This window comes from Mesoplodon bidens, assembly GCF_964165515.1.
Source record: "Mesoplodon bidens genome assembly, chromosome: 8".
In the NCBI taxonomy this organism is placed as follows: Eukaryota; Metazoa; Chordata; class Mammalia; order Artiodactyla; family Ziphiidae; genus Mesoplodon; species Mesoplodon bidens.
In genome coordinates, this window is record NC_138165.1 from 21,391,624 (window position 1) to 21,406,934 (window position 15,311).

The window sequence follows — 15,311 nt, forward strand, 5'->3', positions numbered from 1 at the left end:
TGAATCCCCAGAAAAGTCTCTCTGGCCCAAAGGAAGATGAGGAGGGAATGTTTTTCATGGTCTTTTTTCAATCCTCACTCCCCTTAAATTTTCTATAGTCTTTGTGATAGCCCATTTCTCTTCCTAGAAATTCCTTCCTCTCTTGACTTGGGGACAAGACTCTCAGTCTTTTGTCTATTTATCTAACTGCTCCTTCTCTACCTCAGATTTCTCCTATTCTTCCTATCCCTTAAAAATGTCATCAGTTCCTACATTTTTACCCATGCCCCTCTTACCCACAAAACCTCCTCAGATAATTCCCAACCTCCAGAGATACTTGCGGCACGAAATCACATTTCTTGGCATTACACTTCGTGTTATACTAAATTATGTCTTATCTCCCCTATTGGGTAGGCAGGTTCTTAAAAGCACGATCAACAGCTTAATCGTCTTTCCTTCTCCCTTACAACCTAACAAAGTCTCTTGAACATAGTCATTGCTATAAGTAACTAAATGAGTTAGCATATAAAATACTTTTTTTTTTTTTTTTTTTTTGCGGTATGTGGGCCTCTCACTGTTGTGGCCTCTCCCGTTGCGGAGCACAGGCTCCGGACGCACAGGCCCAGCGGCCATGGCTCACGGGCCCAGCCGCTCCGCGGCATGTGGGATCTTCCCAGACCGGGGCACGAACCCGGGTCCCCTGCATCCGCAGGTGGACCCTCAACCACTGCACCACCAGGAAAGCCCTAAAATACTTTTAACAGATTATTAACATTAAAACAGAGCCTTGCAAATTCTGTTGACAGGTTTCTTATCTCTCTCAAATTAGCTTCTGATTTGTAAGAAGGCATAAGAGACATTGACTATATTTACATTTTACATAATAAGTTCTCCAATTAATGAATATTAATATATCTAATTTTCAATTAACATGCTAAAAATAATAACAGCTAGCACTTACTATCTGCCCTTTCTAGGAAATATATATGCATTAACTCATTGTATCCTCCCAACAATGCTTTGAGTTAGTTATTAATTTTATATTTCCCTTTTTACATACGAGTTAACTAGGGCATAATGACTTACTCAAGGTCACACAGCTGCAGGAAGCAAAGTCAGGATTTGAACCCAGACAGCCTTGGCACCAGTCTGGTCTTGTAATCCTAAACCCTACCTAAACAGTCATTCACCATAAAAATCTAGTTTTACATAAGCATTTTTTAACTCACAACTTTTTATAGAAACTTGCTATTCATAAGTAATATATTTTCTCTGTAATATAAACAAATATATCTGTATTAATGACACCAAGGTTCTGGCTAAAAGTACACGTATACAATGTACTACTGCATATTTCATAATGTCAACTTTGCATTAAATATTTCAATATTTTAAGTTACTTTATCCTACTTCTGAATGCTTAACGGTATTGCCAGTCTAATGTGGCATCTTCTTGACTATCTTAGGAAATCTCTATTTCCACATAGATTTTTCTAGATTCTGTATCTATTTTTAAATTAAAAAAAACTAAGATTTTTCATAAATATGTAACAAAAATCACACTAATGCTACTTTGCATAGATGTCACATAGGACAACAATAATGTTACAATCTTGTTGAAAAATGACAATTTAATCTATGATATCAGGTTTTTAAAGAGTATACTTAGCCTTAATTAATTTCCTACCACTAGAAAATAATCTTCACTATTACAAAGTCTGCTTAATTCTCAGTTGTTGTTATATTTAAAGCTTTTAGGTAAATAAACCCAAATATAGTGATGGAGAATTCTACTATTAAAATGCAAAGTGAACTTCTAATCAACAAAATTCTTAATATGTGATTAGCTACTGCTGGAAGGCCTGATTTCTCAACATTTAATGTTTTAAAGAAAAATTTTTTTGGTCTTTGCCTGACCAAAAGCAAAAAGTGCTCAAGAGTGCTCAAAAGTAAAATCCCTTTGTCTTAAAAGTAACCTGCCTGAACCAGACATATTTTTGCCCTTTTTACGAGTGTAAAACCTAATGTACCTACGTTCCACTCCAACAGGCTCACTCTCCAGTTCCTTGAACTTGCTGTTCCCTCTGCCGGGAAAGGATCTGCTCCTAGACTTTTTTCACAACCTGCCCCTTCCCATCATTCAGGCTCAGCTCAAATGTCTTTACCTAGCAAGGCCTTGCCTGGTCAGTTCACCCAAAGAAGCCCACTGTAATGGGCTGAATCATGTTCCCAAAAAAGATATGTTGAAGTCCTAACCCCCAATACCTAAGACTGTGACCTTAAATGGAAATAGGGTTGTTGCAATGTAGTTAGTTAAGATGAGGTCATACTGGTGTAGAGGTGGCCCTTAATCCATTATGACTGGTGTCCTTATATAAAGGAGAGACAGAGACAGAGACACGGGAAAGAAGGCCATGTGAAGGAGGCTTAAAAGCTTTAAGTATAAACACAAGCGAAGGAATTCCTGGGGCTGCCAGAAGGTGGAAGAGGCAAGGAAGGATCCATCTTGATTTTGGACTTCTAGCCTCCAGCGCTGAGAGAATGTGTCTCTATTGTTTTATGCCACCCAGTTCATGGTACTTTGTTATGGCAGCCCTAGGAAAGTAATACACCCACCACCACCACCAACTGCTCTTGCCCCGACGGTCACTTTTATTGTCCTTAGAGTTCTCAATAGAATTTAAAAGAGCAATGTACTTTCACCGACTGTCTCCCTTCATTATCATGTCAGTTCCAGGAGAGCAGGGGCCTTTTCTGACTTCTAAGCACAAATATTTTGTCAAATAAATTAATGATCCTGTTAGAAACATGATAGGATTAGAGAATGTCAGAATGATAATTCATTGCCAACATTCAGAGAAACTATAAACCCTCCCATAATCTAATAACAAAGTCTAATACCAGATCTATCTAGCACTGAGAGAGACTTCATACCATCTTAACTATCATGTACTATCTGGAAAATGAACTTCTGAGCTAAAGGAAAACAGCTTCAGAAAAATGAGGGGTAAGAAGTATTCCTTACTTACTACTTCAAAGATGTGGCTGAAGAAGAATTATTTCAGTACTTTCTGTATGTCATCTTGTGAAAGGGCAGCATGCACAGGTGTCAGAAGGCTGACTGCTAATGGAAGGAGAAAGCAAAAAAAATCTTCCGGGGAAAAAAAAAGTCAGTTGAAAGTCAAAGGAGAAGAATTCTAGGGTTATTTGGTAAAGGAGCAATTCGTGCTGCCCCACAGCCAAAGTCCTCTATATTACAGGCGTGAACAAAAATGGACACTCTTAGTCTAGAGTTACTAGCGTCACTTTAACGGGCTCTGTTGTTGCATTCTCTATGTGCAATTGTTTTTATCTGAAGCATATAAAACATTCTAGAGACTTCTATTTTTTTTAAAAGGTTTAAAATTAAGGGGAGGGGGATGTTCATGTTTAATGGAGGTGTCACTTTTGGGAACCACTTCTTTTACTGATGATGTCAGAAAAATGAAGAGTCGCAGAGCAGGGAAGCGTGCTCAGAGGGAAGCAACCAAATGTCCCAGAGAGTGGACATCTAAGGAGCTTGAAAGACAGAAAGGAATGGTAACGAGACCTGGTTCTAAAAAAAAGGAGCCCCCTTCTGCTTGGGAAAGCAAAATATACAAGGAGGCAACCAAAGAAGTCGCACAGTGGAACACGGGGAATGGAGAAGCCGCAGGGCTGCAGGGAATAGTGACTGCCAAGGGGTTTCAGGAAAAATGAGTTAAGAGGTGGCTGGCATGACGTAAGGGGAGAGAGAGCCCCGGGCGTGGAAAGGGAACTGAGGGTGCGAGGGGACAAAAAGCCGCTGGTGGAGTGGGGGAAGGGCAGCACCCTCGGAAGGAGCCAGAGGTGGACTGACCTTCGTGACTGATGCCTGCTTTCCCCCAGATTGGTCAGAAATTGGGATTTTCTACTTTGATTTCCCACATACAATCAACTAATTTTCAAAGAACCAGACTGCTGACCACTTAAAAAACAACAAAACTGGGCTTCCCTGGTGGCGCAGTGGTTGAGAGTCCGCCTGCCGATGCAGGGGACACGGGTTCGTGCCCCGGTCCGGGAAGATCCCACATGCCGCGGAGCGGCTGGGCCCGTGAGCCATGGCCTCTGGGCCTGCACGTCCGGAGCCTGTGCTCCGCAATGCGAGAGGCCACAACAGTGAGAGGCCCGCGTACCGCAAAAACAAACAAACAAACAAAACAAAAAAAACAAGCACCACAAGATAGACTATTTTCAAAGAAGGATATAGTGAAAAAAAAGAAGCTGAATGCCTGGCAAGAAGAAGCAGTTTAGCACAATACCATGTTCACATGTATTTAACATGTGCTACTGAATCTCTTAAAGAAATATACATGTTCATTCAACAGATTCACTTGATCTGTTCCCTTCTTACATCTGAAAGATCATGCCACAACAGGTCAGATTAAACCTACCCCTAAAATTCCATTAGGAATTAAGACACATTAGATACACCGATTAAGGATCAAATGCATCCTGAAATTTCAACAGCCCTGGAAAGTTATGGAAAGGGTCTTCTAGATACTGGCACACACGACCCACAGAGCCTGCCAGTGCTTCCTCTTCTGTGATAAAGAGCTTCTCTGACCTCTCCCCATCCACCTCTATCATTCTTTGCTCTTCAAATCATCCCACTTTGACACCCAAAGCTTCTCATGGTATGCCACTATGAGGCTGCTGCTTATTCCTCCTAGTTTCTAAACAAACTTAAAAAGAACATAGTTACTCCTGTGGTTTATCCACAAGCACCCCAGGGACTGGGTTGCAGGCCATCCCTGGGCAGCCAAATACTGCTCTAGTGTTTCACTCCTCCTATGTTCTCTCTCTCAAGTATGAGTCAGAACAAGACAATTCTCAGATCCCTTGCGTCTGTGAGTGAGGCTGATGAACTCTGTCAGGGCACCACATATAGCTTGATGTCCCTGAAGAGGTAACTGACCAAATGGAACCTAAAAATCCTAAAGTAATGGAAGAATTATTTACTTTTATCATGTTTATGTAAGCACTTTGTTTCCGAGAAGTTTACTCATTTTGGCTTATGATGAATAGTTTGTGTCTTTATAAAAGCTAAATATGTAAAATGGGCACATTTTAGTATTACAAGTAGTGTGGGTATCCTGACAGTGCTTAAGTTTAGAGAATGGAGATCTTCAGAAATCAAAATCCAGTTCACCTTGTCGGTTTGTGCCTTTCACCTACTGACTGCCCATCGGACTTGCCTGAAGCTGGGATGCTGAGAAATCATTAGTGGAAAATCGGGCAAATGCCTTGTTAGGACACTTTGAAGAAATGGCTTTACTGGTAATTAACAGGGCTATTAGGCACCCAAATGATATATTTCACTTTCTGTATCATTTTAAATTAAAATTAAAAATTTCATCAAGAAGAAAAAGAATATAGCTACTATAATATCAGAGCTTCCACAGAGAAAAGGAATACATTATTTACTTGATTCATTTATTAGGATACACACTTAATCCTAACTTCATGTCTAGAGGTTAAAAGAAAGAGACTGATGTAACATTTCCTCACTGTATAACTGGTGAGTGTCCTTCCTGATTAAAGTGACCAATTCCAAATGAAGGCCATGTCTATTAACTTTGCATAAATATATATTAATGATGACAATTAAACTTTTTATTTCTTTTTAGGAAAATTATTTTGCAGTACAATACCTCTGATTGTTACTAAGTTTTTCCTTTTCTTCAGTATAACTCATAACTATTCATATTATTGCTTTTAAAATTCATATCAGCACATAATTACTCTTCCCAAAGCTATGACCCACTAACCGTTCAGTTGTTTCCTCAGCTTTCTCCTTCTTACTATCCTGTAGCTTAGTTATTAGATATCCTTTTGTGGGCTCTAGGAGGGCAAAGGCATGATGAAACAATCACTCTATGAGTGTATGTGTTTAAGAGCAGAATATCATAAATGGTTTCAGAACTATTTAGAAAAATACTCCATGGAATGGATATTTTAAGGGATGAAGGGGATCATCTTAGCTATAAAACAAAGAGGGTTAAAGAGATAGTGATTCCCAGAACGGGCAGATTCCTAGGCACCATACCAAACCTCAGGGGCAGCAGAGGGCCTCAAGACCGTGGCCCATAAAATAACATTTCTCTCTATTTTAGCACTGTAAGCTGCCTCTATTGGAGTCGGGGTAGCAATTACTACCATCTCACTCTCTGTGCTCTCCCAGCCTCAGGCTTCTGCCACCACCTTCTTCGATGTCTGTTCTCCCTGAACTCTCATCTGTACCCTGGTCCTAATCAACTCCCTTGAGTCTCCTTTCCAGTAAAACCAGTTAGCTGGGGGCACAGTGGTGGCAAAGGCAGGGCAACTGCGGAGAAGCAAGGTGCACCAACTCTGTCCCAAATGGCAACCGCTTCCAGTTTCCCTCCTCTTTGTTTTTTTTTTTTTTGTTTTTTTTGCGGTAGGCAGGCCTTTCACTGTTGTGGCCTCTCCCGTTGCGGAGCACAGGCTCCGGACGCGCAGGCTCAGCAGCCATGGCTCACGGGCCCAGCCGCTCCGCGGCATGTGGGATCTTCCCGGACCGGGGCACGAACCCGTGTCCCCTGCATCGGCAGGCGGACTCTCAACCACTGCGCCACCAGGGAAGCCCCAGTTTCCCTCCTCTTTGAACTTTAGCCTGTCAGGGTAGTAGTGAGGGTGTCTTTATGGCAACTTCCACATTCTTATATCAACACAGAATGGGACCGAAAGTTGCAAAGGAATGCTACTGGTTACAGCTACTCAACATTCTTGATCAATACAAGTGATCCTCAAGAAATTTTAAAATTATATTGGTTTGAATACATAATATGTTCAGATATTTCAGAATTCAAATAGTAGTAAAAGGTGTACTAGATTAGTGTGCTAAATAAGTGTCCTTCCCATTCTCACCCCAAAAACCCAGCTCTCTTCCCCAGAGCCAGTCACTGTTACCAGTTTATTGGGTCACCTTCAAGAGACAGTCTCCACAGTCACAAGCATAAACATATTTATAAACTCATATTTAACATCAATGGCCACCTACTTCTCTGCACTTGATCTGTTCCCTTCTTACATCTGAAAGATCATGCCACAACAGCAAATATAGAATGATCTCATTCTTTTTAACAGCTACCTAGTTTTGTTTCTGCTCCTTATTTAACCAATCCCATATTGATGGATCTTTAGTTCTCTCTAAATCTTTGTCATTACAGACAATGCCATGGTGGATGTCTTGATGCAAACTCATTTTGCGATGTACAAATATATCTGTGGCAAAATTTCTTAGATTTCCTGGCATGAAAAGGCAGGTGGATTTTTTTTTTTTTTTTTTTTTTTTTTTTTTTTTTTTCTTTTTGCGGTATGTGGGCCTCTCACTGCTGTGGCCTCTCCCGTTGCGGAGCACAGGCTCCGGACGCTCAGGCCCAGCGGCCATGGCTCACGGGCCCAGCCGCTCCGCGGCATGTGGGATCCTCCCAGACCGGGGCACGAACCCGTATCCCCTGCATCGGCAGGCGGACTCTCAACCACTGCGCCACCAGGGAGGCCCTGGGTGGATTTTTAATTTTGGCAATATTGTCAAATTGCTATCCATAGATGCTGTGCCCTTCTGTACCCCTACCAACAATGTATGAGCCTGTCAGTTTCCCCAAAGCCTCGCCACCCCAAGGAATTAACAAACGTTAAGATCTTTGCCAATTTAACAGGTTAAATAGTTTAAAACTGCAATTCTCTTATGAGTTGAGCATAATTTCATATTTGTAAGTGCCACTAGTAATTCCTTTTCTGTGAACTGTTTGTTCATTTCCTCTGCCCCTTTTTCTATTAGATTAACAGTCATTTTTTTCTCATTGATACATAGGAGTTCTTTGGATATTAAGAACTTACCAGTAGTCCACAACATGTTATAGTTTCTTCCTGGTGTGATGATGTTTATCTCCTGCCTGTTACACATACTATCTTTTCTTAAATGAAGTCTAATTTATCAATCTTTTATCTTATGCCTTCTGTATTCTTTAAGATGTTTAAAAAGGTTTTTTTAAGTGTAGAAATAGACATCTTCTATAATATCTGATCTCCATAAGCCTTTAGATTCACACTTTTATTTCCTCTGTTGGCCCTTTTTGAAATAAAACTGGAAGACAAGCTGGGATATAATATACATCTACTTCCTTCCCTGACCTTCCTGTTCCATCATTCTGAGTTCCTGTGGAATTTGATCTCTTCCTTTCCCTTGCTATCTTCCTGAAGTTTCACATGGATCCTACATTCGCTTGGCCTACCTTGGAGATCACACTCTTTTTATAGTTCTTGCTTCAACTGGAGGTTTATTGAGATCAAAAAGAATTTCATTGATGTCTTTTCATAATCAACATGCCATTCAAATTGTGCTACTTTTTCTATTCTAGGGAAATTATACAACAAAAACTGTTCAGATTGTTGCCTGATGGGGTGCGAATATGCAAAAGCTTGTCTAGCTGCTACAGTCAAACAGAAAGCAAAAATGTTATCTTAATTTAAAATAGAATCAGACTTTCCACTTTATCTACAGAAATGACATGTAACAAAAAAATTTTTTAATTGTAAGGTTCTTTTAGATACTTTGTTCTTTAAACTTTAGTAGTTGATCACAGTATGTTACTTGTAGCAACAATGTATTATATATAAAAAACATTAAGGTAACTTCTTCAAATTTATGGTAAAACTTAAGTACTGGTTTAGGAGCTGTGAAATAAAGCTATTGCTGGAAATTGAGGCCAGGTTTATTTTAGATTAGACTTTTGAAAAAAAGATTCTGAAAATATACTGCTGTGTTCTCCCTTCTACTTCCACACTCTTTTCAAAAGGTGGATAGGTCTGTCTCAAGAGCTACAGTGAGAACTGCCTCAATAAGATGCAAGATAAAAAAATAAAAGTTGATGTTCTATTCCTGACTCAATTCCCTCTACACTTTGATTTTGTCTCATATTAGCTTATGGAAAGAGAATGACAAAGGAAAAGAAGCACAGGATAATTTAATTTTCTCTATCCTTTCCCGTCCATTGAGTTAAAAGACAAAGCTATGGGTATCAAAATAGCAAATACGAAAAAATTTTAAATAATCATATTTGTAGTGTTTATTCTCTCACCATACCCTCAAAAACAAAGCCTTCTCTCTAAAAATCTAAGAAAATTTAAAACATATGCTTGATTTCACTTCCTACACCAACCACTCAAAGAGAATGACAGAAAGGAAGCTTAAAATCCACTGCAGAGGTTGCTATTGGTTCATCTTCTTATTCACCTACTCATAATTTAGGAAAGAGCTTTATTTCCTGTTACCACCAGAAGAAGTAAATTATTTGACACAGTATCTGCTAACGGTGCTTGCACCTCAATGGGCAAGGCTCTGGGCCTCAGTTTTTCCACCTAGGAAATGGGGGAGGTTGGAATTGGAATAAAAGATTTTTTGAAGTCCTTTCACCTCTAACACCTCATGAATCTAATATAAAGGCCATTCAAGCATCAGCACATCAAGCAAATGTAAGTATCTCCAGTGTCTGGGTACTTTCTTCATATATTTTACAAATTGACATCTAGCTTTTCTTGAACAGAAAAACATATAATCCATCATCTCTAAGGAGAAGATAACTTCTGTGTATTAATCATGAATTCTTTGTACTCAGTCTCATAACACCGGTGAAACATATTAAATGATACTCTGGCAATATTTTACTTAAATGTTTTTTACCTATTTAAACTTATTGTTATGTACTTAAGCTTATTTATTTATTTATTTACTTACTTACTTAAGCTTATTTTAAGAGTAAAGTTACATACTTAATGCTCCCTCTAACCCAGTTATCCCTTAGGAAGTCCTGGCTATCAGACTACTTGGAGAGACCTCCTTTCAAGCTCTGCCTTTTGTCAGCTTACTATATAGATTTTCTGAGACACTGGCCCCAGCAGATGGAATTCCCTCACACAGGGTAGTTTTTACTTTCAAGTAACCTGCCAAACCACTGTAAGAAAGAGTCCTTGGACGTTTCTGCTTCCCATAATTCACCACTCTATTAACATAATCCTTTTACAGATATTTAACATTTGCATTATGATGTATTTTAATATAAAAACTACATTCATACATACACAAAGTAAGTGAATACAAACTTTCAAGAAAATGGGCTCATATACCCACCAGGAACTTCGTCTTGAGACCATCATGACTCAATATACTCAGTTCCCTGTAATACCCAAGTTGGATCTCTTAATAACCATTCATCTTTGTCTATTTTCTATTTTTCCCTTTAAAAATCAATTTGACACTAAGTCATGGTCCATTCCCAACAAATCTGAATTCACCCATCCAGATATCTCTTCCCTGACCTCTGTCTTTCTCCTATTTGAAACATGACAAAAAGATTTACCATGAGTAAGTCCTTTTAAAGCTTCTGCTTTTAAAAAGCTAATAAAATAAAACTATATTTAAGCACTCCCAACTCAAGGAGGTCTAAACATAAATCTGGAAAAAGTTTAGGGAACAAAAGAAAAAATAGATACTTCATGCAAATTCTAAAACCAAAGCCAGATCCACCCCCCACACGCGTATACATATTCAACAGTGATTTGTTTTTGGTAGAGTCTGTTTTGGGTAGATCCTTGAGGGCAGACATGTTTATGACCCAGCACCTAATATGGTGTTCGACACATACTAGGTGTTCAATAAACGCTGGCTGAATGACGAAGAATGACACTCAATGTGCCTGTGTCACCGCCACATGAGACCCACAGAAGTGACCAGCCAGGGGGTGGGTGATCGAATGGATGGACGTAGAACTGCCTCCAAAGTTCATGGAAACTCAGAACCACACTAGAAAGGCAGACTACTAAGTTCAGTAACTGAGATGGACATCATGTCAGTTACCCCTAAAATTAATTTTAGTTCATTTTCTTGATCAAAACTACTAAGTTCACTCTGGATTTCAAATCATATAAACACACATCTATTCACGGGATGTAAGGAATGTATAGCTGAAGGAAGGGATGTGGATAATCATCCTTGAATAACAGAGGCTTTATTATTATTATTATTATTAATAATAAAGAGAGTCCTTTACTTTCTTATGAGCTTTTTTGATAACTTCTGACTTTATTGGTAAGCAACAAGCTTTTTTCCTGAGGAGGTCTTTTTTTTTTGTATTAAAGATGCTGCCACGTTGTCATTCAACTGCTTTTGGAATTACCAGCAACGTGTTCTCCAAATCACTATGCCAAGGGAAGGCAATCTGACACACACCACACACACACACACACACACACACACACTTATGTTTGTTTGTATTTGATTATTCGTGTTTGCTTGTTTCCCTGGCTTGTGTAAATTAGTACAATTTTAGAAAATAATTTGGCAATATCTATCAGTTGCATATTCACACATCCTACACAATCAACAATTCTATACCAAGAGAAACACTTGCCCATGTGCCCCAGGAAACATGAATGATCAAAGCATCACTCTTTGCAATCTTTTTAAAAATGAAAAAAAAAAAAGGCCATTGGTAAGAGAGCAGGGAAACGTAGTGTGTTACAGACAAATGATGGAATATTGTACAGCAGTGGAAGTCAGTGAACTACAGCTGCATACAACACGGATGAATCTTAGTGACATAACGTTGAGTGGGAAAAAAAAAGTCTCAGACATCAACAGATAGTATGAGACCTTTTTTTCAAAACTAAAAACAAACTTTAAAAACGTATTAGAATTATTACTTAACTTTTGAAGTAAAAAAAAAAAAAAGTCCCTATTTTGAGAATTCATGCCTTATCCTTCCAAACAAGACAACAAACTCTTGAGGACAGAGGGGCATCTTTTCATTCTTATTTGTATCTCCCACATGCCTAGACCAATGTCCTAAACAGACAGGTGCTCAATAAGTAAGTATCCACTGAATGATTACTGCATGTTACTTAACCAAGGCATTTAAAAAAAAATTATACCTTCTCCCTAGTCCAACGGTTTTATGAATAAAGTCACATAAAACTTTTATCTAGGACTTCCCTGGTGGAGCAGTGGTTAGGAATCCGCCTGCCAATGCAGGGGACACGGGTTGGATCCCTGGTCCAGGAGGATCCCACATGCCACGAAGCAACTAAGCCCGTGCACCACAACTACTGAGCCTGCGCTCTAGAGCCCGCAAGCCACAACTACTGAGCCCACGTGCCACAACTACTGAAGCCCGCGCACCGCAATGAGAAGCCCGCACACCGCAATGAAGAGTAGCCCCCGCTCGCTGCAACCAGAGAAAACCCGCGGGCAGCAACGAAGACCCAACGCAGCCAAAAATAAATTAATTTAAAAAAAAATTTTATCTACTTAGGTATTAACCTAATTTTACTTCTGCAGTGATGCTACAGATCTCCAAAAACAAATATTTCTTCTTGAAAGGACTTTACCTTTTTTCTTGGAATAAAGTTAACTAACGTAAAGTTAAAGCCATCTAAGGACAAGAAAACTTATATTAAGTGATCCTGTAAAAGTCTAACAGAATCACATTATATTATAACCAAGAGACATCTGATAAACCATCATAATTTGAAACTGAGATATCCCAAAAGGAATCCATCCGCTGAATGTAAAATGGAGTTATCAACATGAAAACTGAAAATATGAGCAAACCCTGGATTTTTAGGCTTTCTAAAAGCAAAGATTTTAATTTCAAAATATTGTGTTTCTACTTGGAGAAAAAAGATTAGTTTTAGGGGGAAACACACAAAATCCAGGGGTAAAATAATAAAATAGGAATAATATTTCACCAATCAGGGCTTTCCTTATAACCCAAGGAGGGCTATGCATATTCTCTGTAGGTGATTATGGCCCGGTTACACTGCAGCTTCCCTTCGACCTTGGGAACCCTGCTCACTCTGAGTTACTGTGAGGTCTTCTGTTTCATTTATTATTAGTCTTTGTATCTGCAATGCTGTAGCATTGGATAGGAATATCAACATTGTGAGCTCGCAGTATCTAAAACTGTAGAAATGCTTCCAAAAAACAAAAAGGGGATGAGGGAGGGAGAAAAAATACAACCAAGAGGAAAACAAAGTTAATGATATTGAGCAGGAATATTAAAAATTTTTACCTCCGGAGAAAGACCACATATACTAATCAGCTCTATGATATACAACTGTCCATTGGCATGCAATTTTCAAATTTAAGAAAAGATAGTCAAGAAAAATTATTTTGTTATTTGGGGAAAGAAAGCACAGTTTGCTAAAACTAATCCAGCGATTTAAAAATGGAAATTCTTATAGAGAAAAAGCCTATAGGACTTTGCATCCAGGAGGAAGAAATAATCTGGCAACCCAGGGGGTTCACTTAGTTTCGTGTCAATTGCTTCACGTCCCTTATGTAATGCTTTCCCCAGCTTTAGGTCCCTGTTTAAGCTACCTTCAGGTATATAACTGATTGCCACAAAATCAGTATCTGGTCATAACTTTCAAAAACAGCTTTAAAGGTGTCATGCAGATGTGTCTGTATACAGCAGAGGCTTTTTTTTAAAAATGTGCTGGTGTCATTACTTCTTCCCGGCTTCCTGCCTAGGTCTCCCATCCCCTCCTCGCCCAGCATCCCCGGCCCCACGTTTTGCAGGCAGCTCCCGCTGGATGCAGGGGAAGCACGTCTTGACTGCAATGAAAACCCTGTCCCGGTCTGAACCAGAGAAGGCAGGCTCGGCCCTGGCCGGGGGTGTGGACGAAGGCTGCAGGAAAGGCTGCAGGGGCGCCAGCAGCTTGTGGGCAGGGGTGCCCCGAGAAGGCAGTCCGCAGTGCACGCGCACAATAAAACCCAATGCACAACTTCCCCAGCCGCTCCTCTCCGCTCCCCAGCTTCCTTGAAAGGTGCGGCGTAGGCGTTAGCTGGAGCGGGCGCGGGCGCGCCGGTCGGGTTCTCCGCAGACAATTATATCAGTCCCTGTCCCTGTCCCTGCCCCAGCTTCCATCCCAGCAGCCGGGGCGCGGGGCTGCGCGGGGGGGATGCAGCAACTAGAGCCGGGCGGCCGGAATTCCCCACTACGAGGGGGAGGGGAGGGCGGCGAGCGCGGACCAGGACCCAGACGCCCCCTCCCACCTCGGCCGCGGGGAGGGACTGGCACCGCCGCCCCGGGCTCTCTGGCCAGGGGAACCCCCAGAGGGCTCGATGCCTCAGAGGCCCAAGCTGGGCTGCCCGGCCGTGCGTCCCTCAGGGTCCTCGGCCCTCCGGCCGCGCACAATGCCCCCGGGCCGGGGTGCGGGCACCGTCGTGCCGCTCCAGAGGTTCCCTCCGCAGCTAGGACACCTACCTGGAAGACGAGCAGCGGCGCCGCCGACCTTGCGGCGGCAGCGGCGGGAGGCTGCAGACGGCCCCGGCGGTCGAGAGGGCGCGAGGGCCGGCCGGGGAGCGGAGGCGCGGGCGCCGCCTGCGTAGATCCGCGGTCTCCGGCGCCGACAGCTGCGGTGACGGCGGTGCTGCGCCTCCAGTGGTCCGCGGCGCCGCAGCCCCTCCTCTCCCACGGGCGGGGCGCGCTGGCGGGGCGGCGCTCCGGGCTCCCCGCCCCCGGCTGCCGCTGGCTGGCTGGCTGGCTGGGCTGGAGTAGAACCGCGGTGGTCGGAGCTCTAGCTGCGCGCGGGACCTGCTGGACACCCTCGCCGCGCTGCCCGGAGAGCCGCGGGCTGGGCGCGCCGAGCCTCCGAGGCGTGGGGTCTCACTGCCTGGGCTCACTCCCGGCCCGGGCCCCGTGGGAACACCCCTGGTGCCCAGAGATCACAGCCGTGGAGCCCCTGACCGGACATCCCCGGGCCTGAGCGCCGTAGAAACGACCCCGTTCGCCCTAGCTCCAGCCGGCGGAGGTGGGCCAGCCCTGGTCCGCACGGGGTGGCCCCAGATGGTCTCAGCGCTCGGGGCCTGTAGCGCAGCCGCTCCCAGCACAGTGGGAGAGCGGATTCAGAAGGGACCAGCAGCCCGGCCACCTCCCTGGAGGCGCCGCCCGGCCCCTGTCTCAGGCCGTCGCTCAGGCTGATCAATAAATAGACGCGACTGTGTGTGCCTGCTCCCCGCCAGCCCTGACGCTCCCGAGCAAAAACTTCCCCGGCCCAGAGACACACCTCACTACGACCCTAACCAGCCCCTTAAACTCTTCTACCCTTAAACCGTTCCCAGCCTATACCCAAGGGCAGATTAATCTAAAGGTAAATTTGCTGGGAAAGATGGGGTAATTTTGCACAGACGTTTCTTCTGTAAAGGGATGATTGGGGAAATGTCGGAAGTATCTCAAGACATTTCTGTCATC

At 42.5% G+C, this 15,311-nt stretch overlaps 1 protein-coding gene across 15 annotated transcripts in view; it reads right to left on the reverse strand.

The window, feature by feature from the left end:
• The window catches only part of OSBPL6 (oxysterol binding protein like 6), a 209,611-nt gene extending 194,999 nt beyond the window's left edge, over positions 1-14,612 (reverse strand). For 8 of the 15 annotated variants that reach the window (XM_081242832.1, XM_081242822.1, XM_081242834.1 and 5 more), the window contains exon 1: positions 14,325-14,599. The gene's annotated coding sequence lies outside the window, so the exon portion shown is untranslated. Of the gene's footprint in view, positions 1-14,324 lie in introns of all 15 variants that reach the window. The other 7 variants (XM_081242831.1, XM_081242825.1, XM_081242826.1 and 4 more) reach the window with 7 other exon arrangements.
• Between the last annotated feature and the right edge of the window lie 699 nt (positions 14,613-15,311).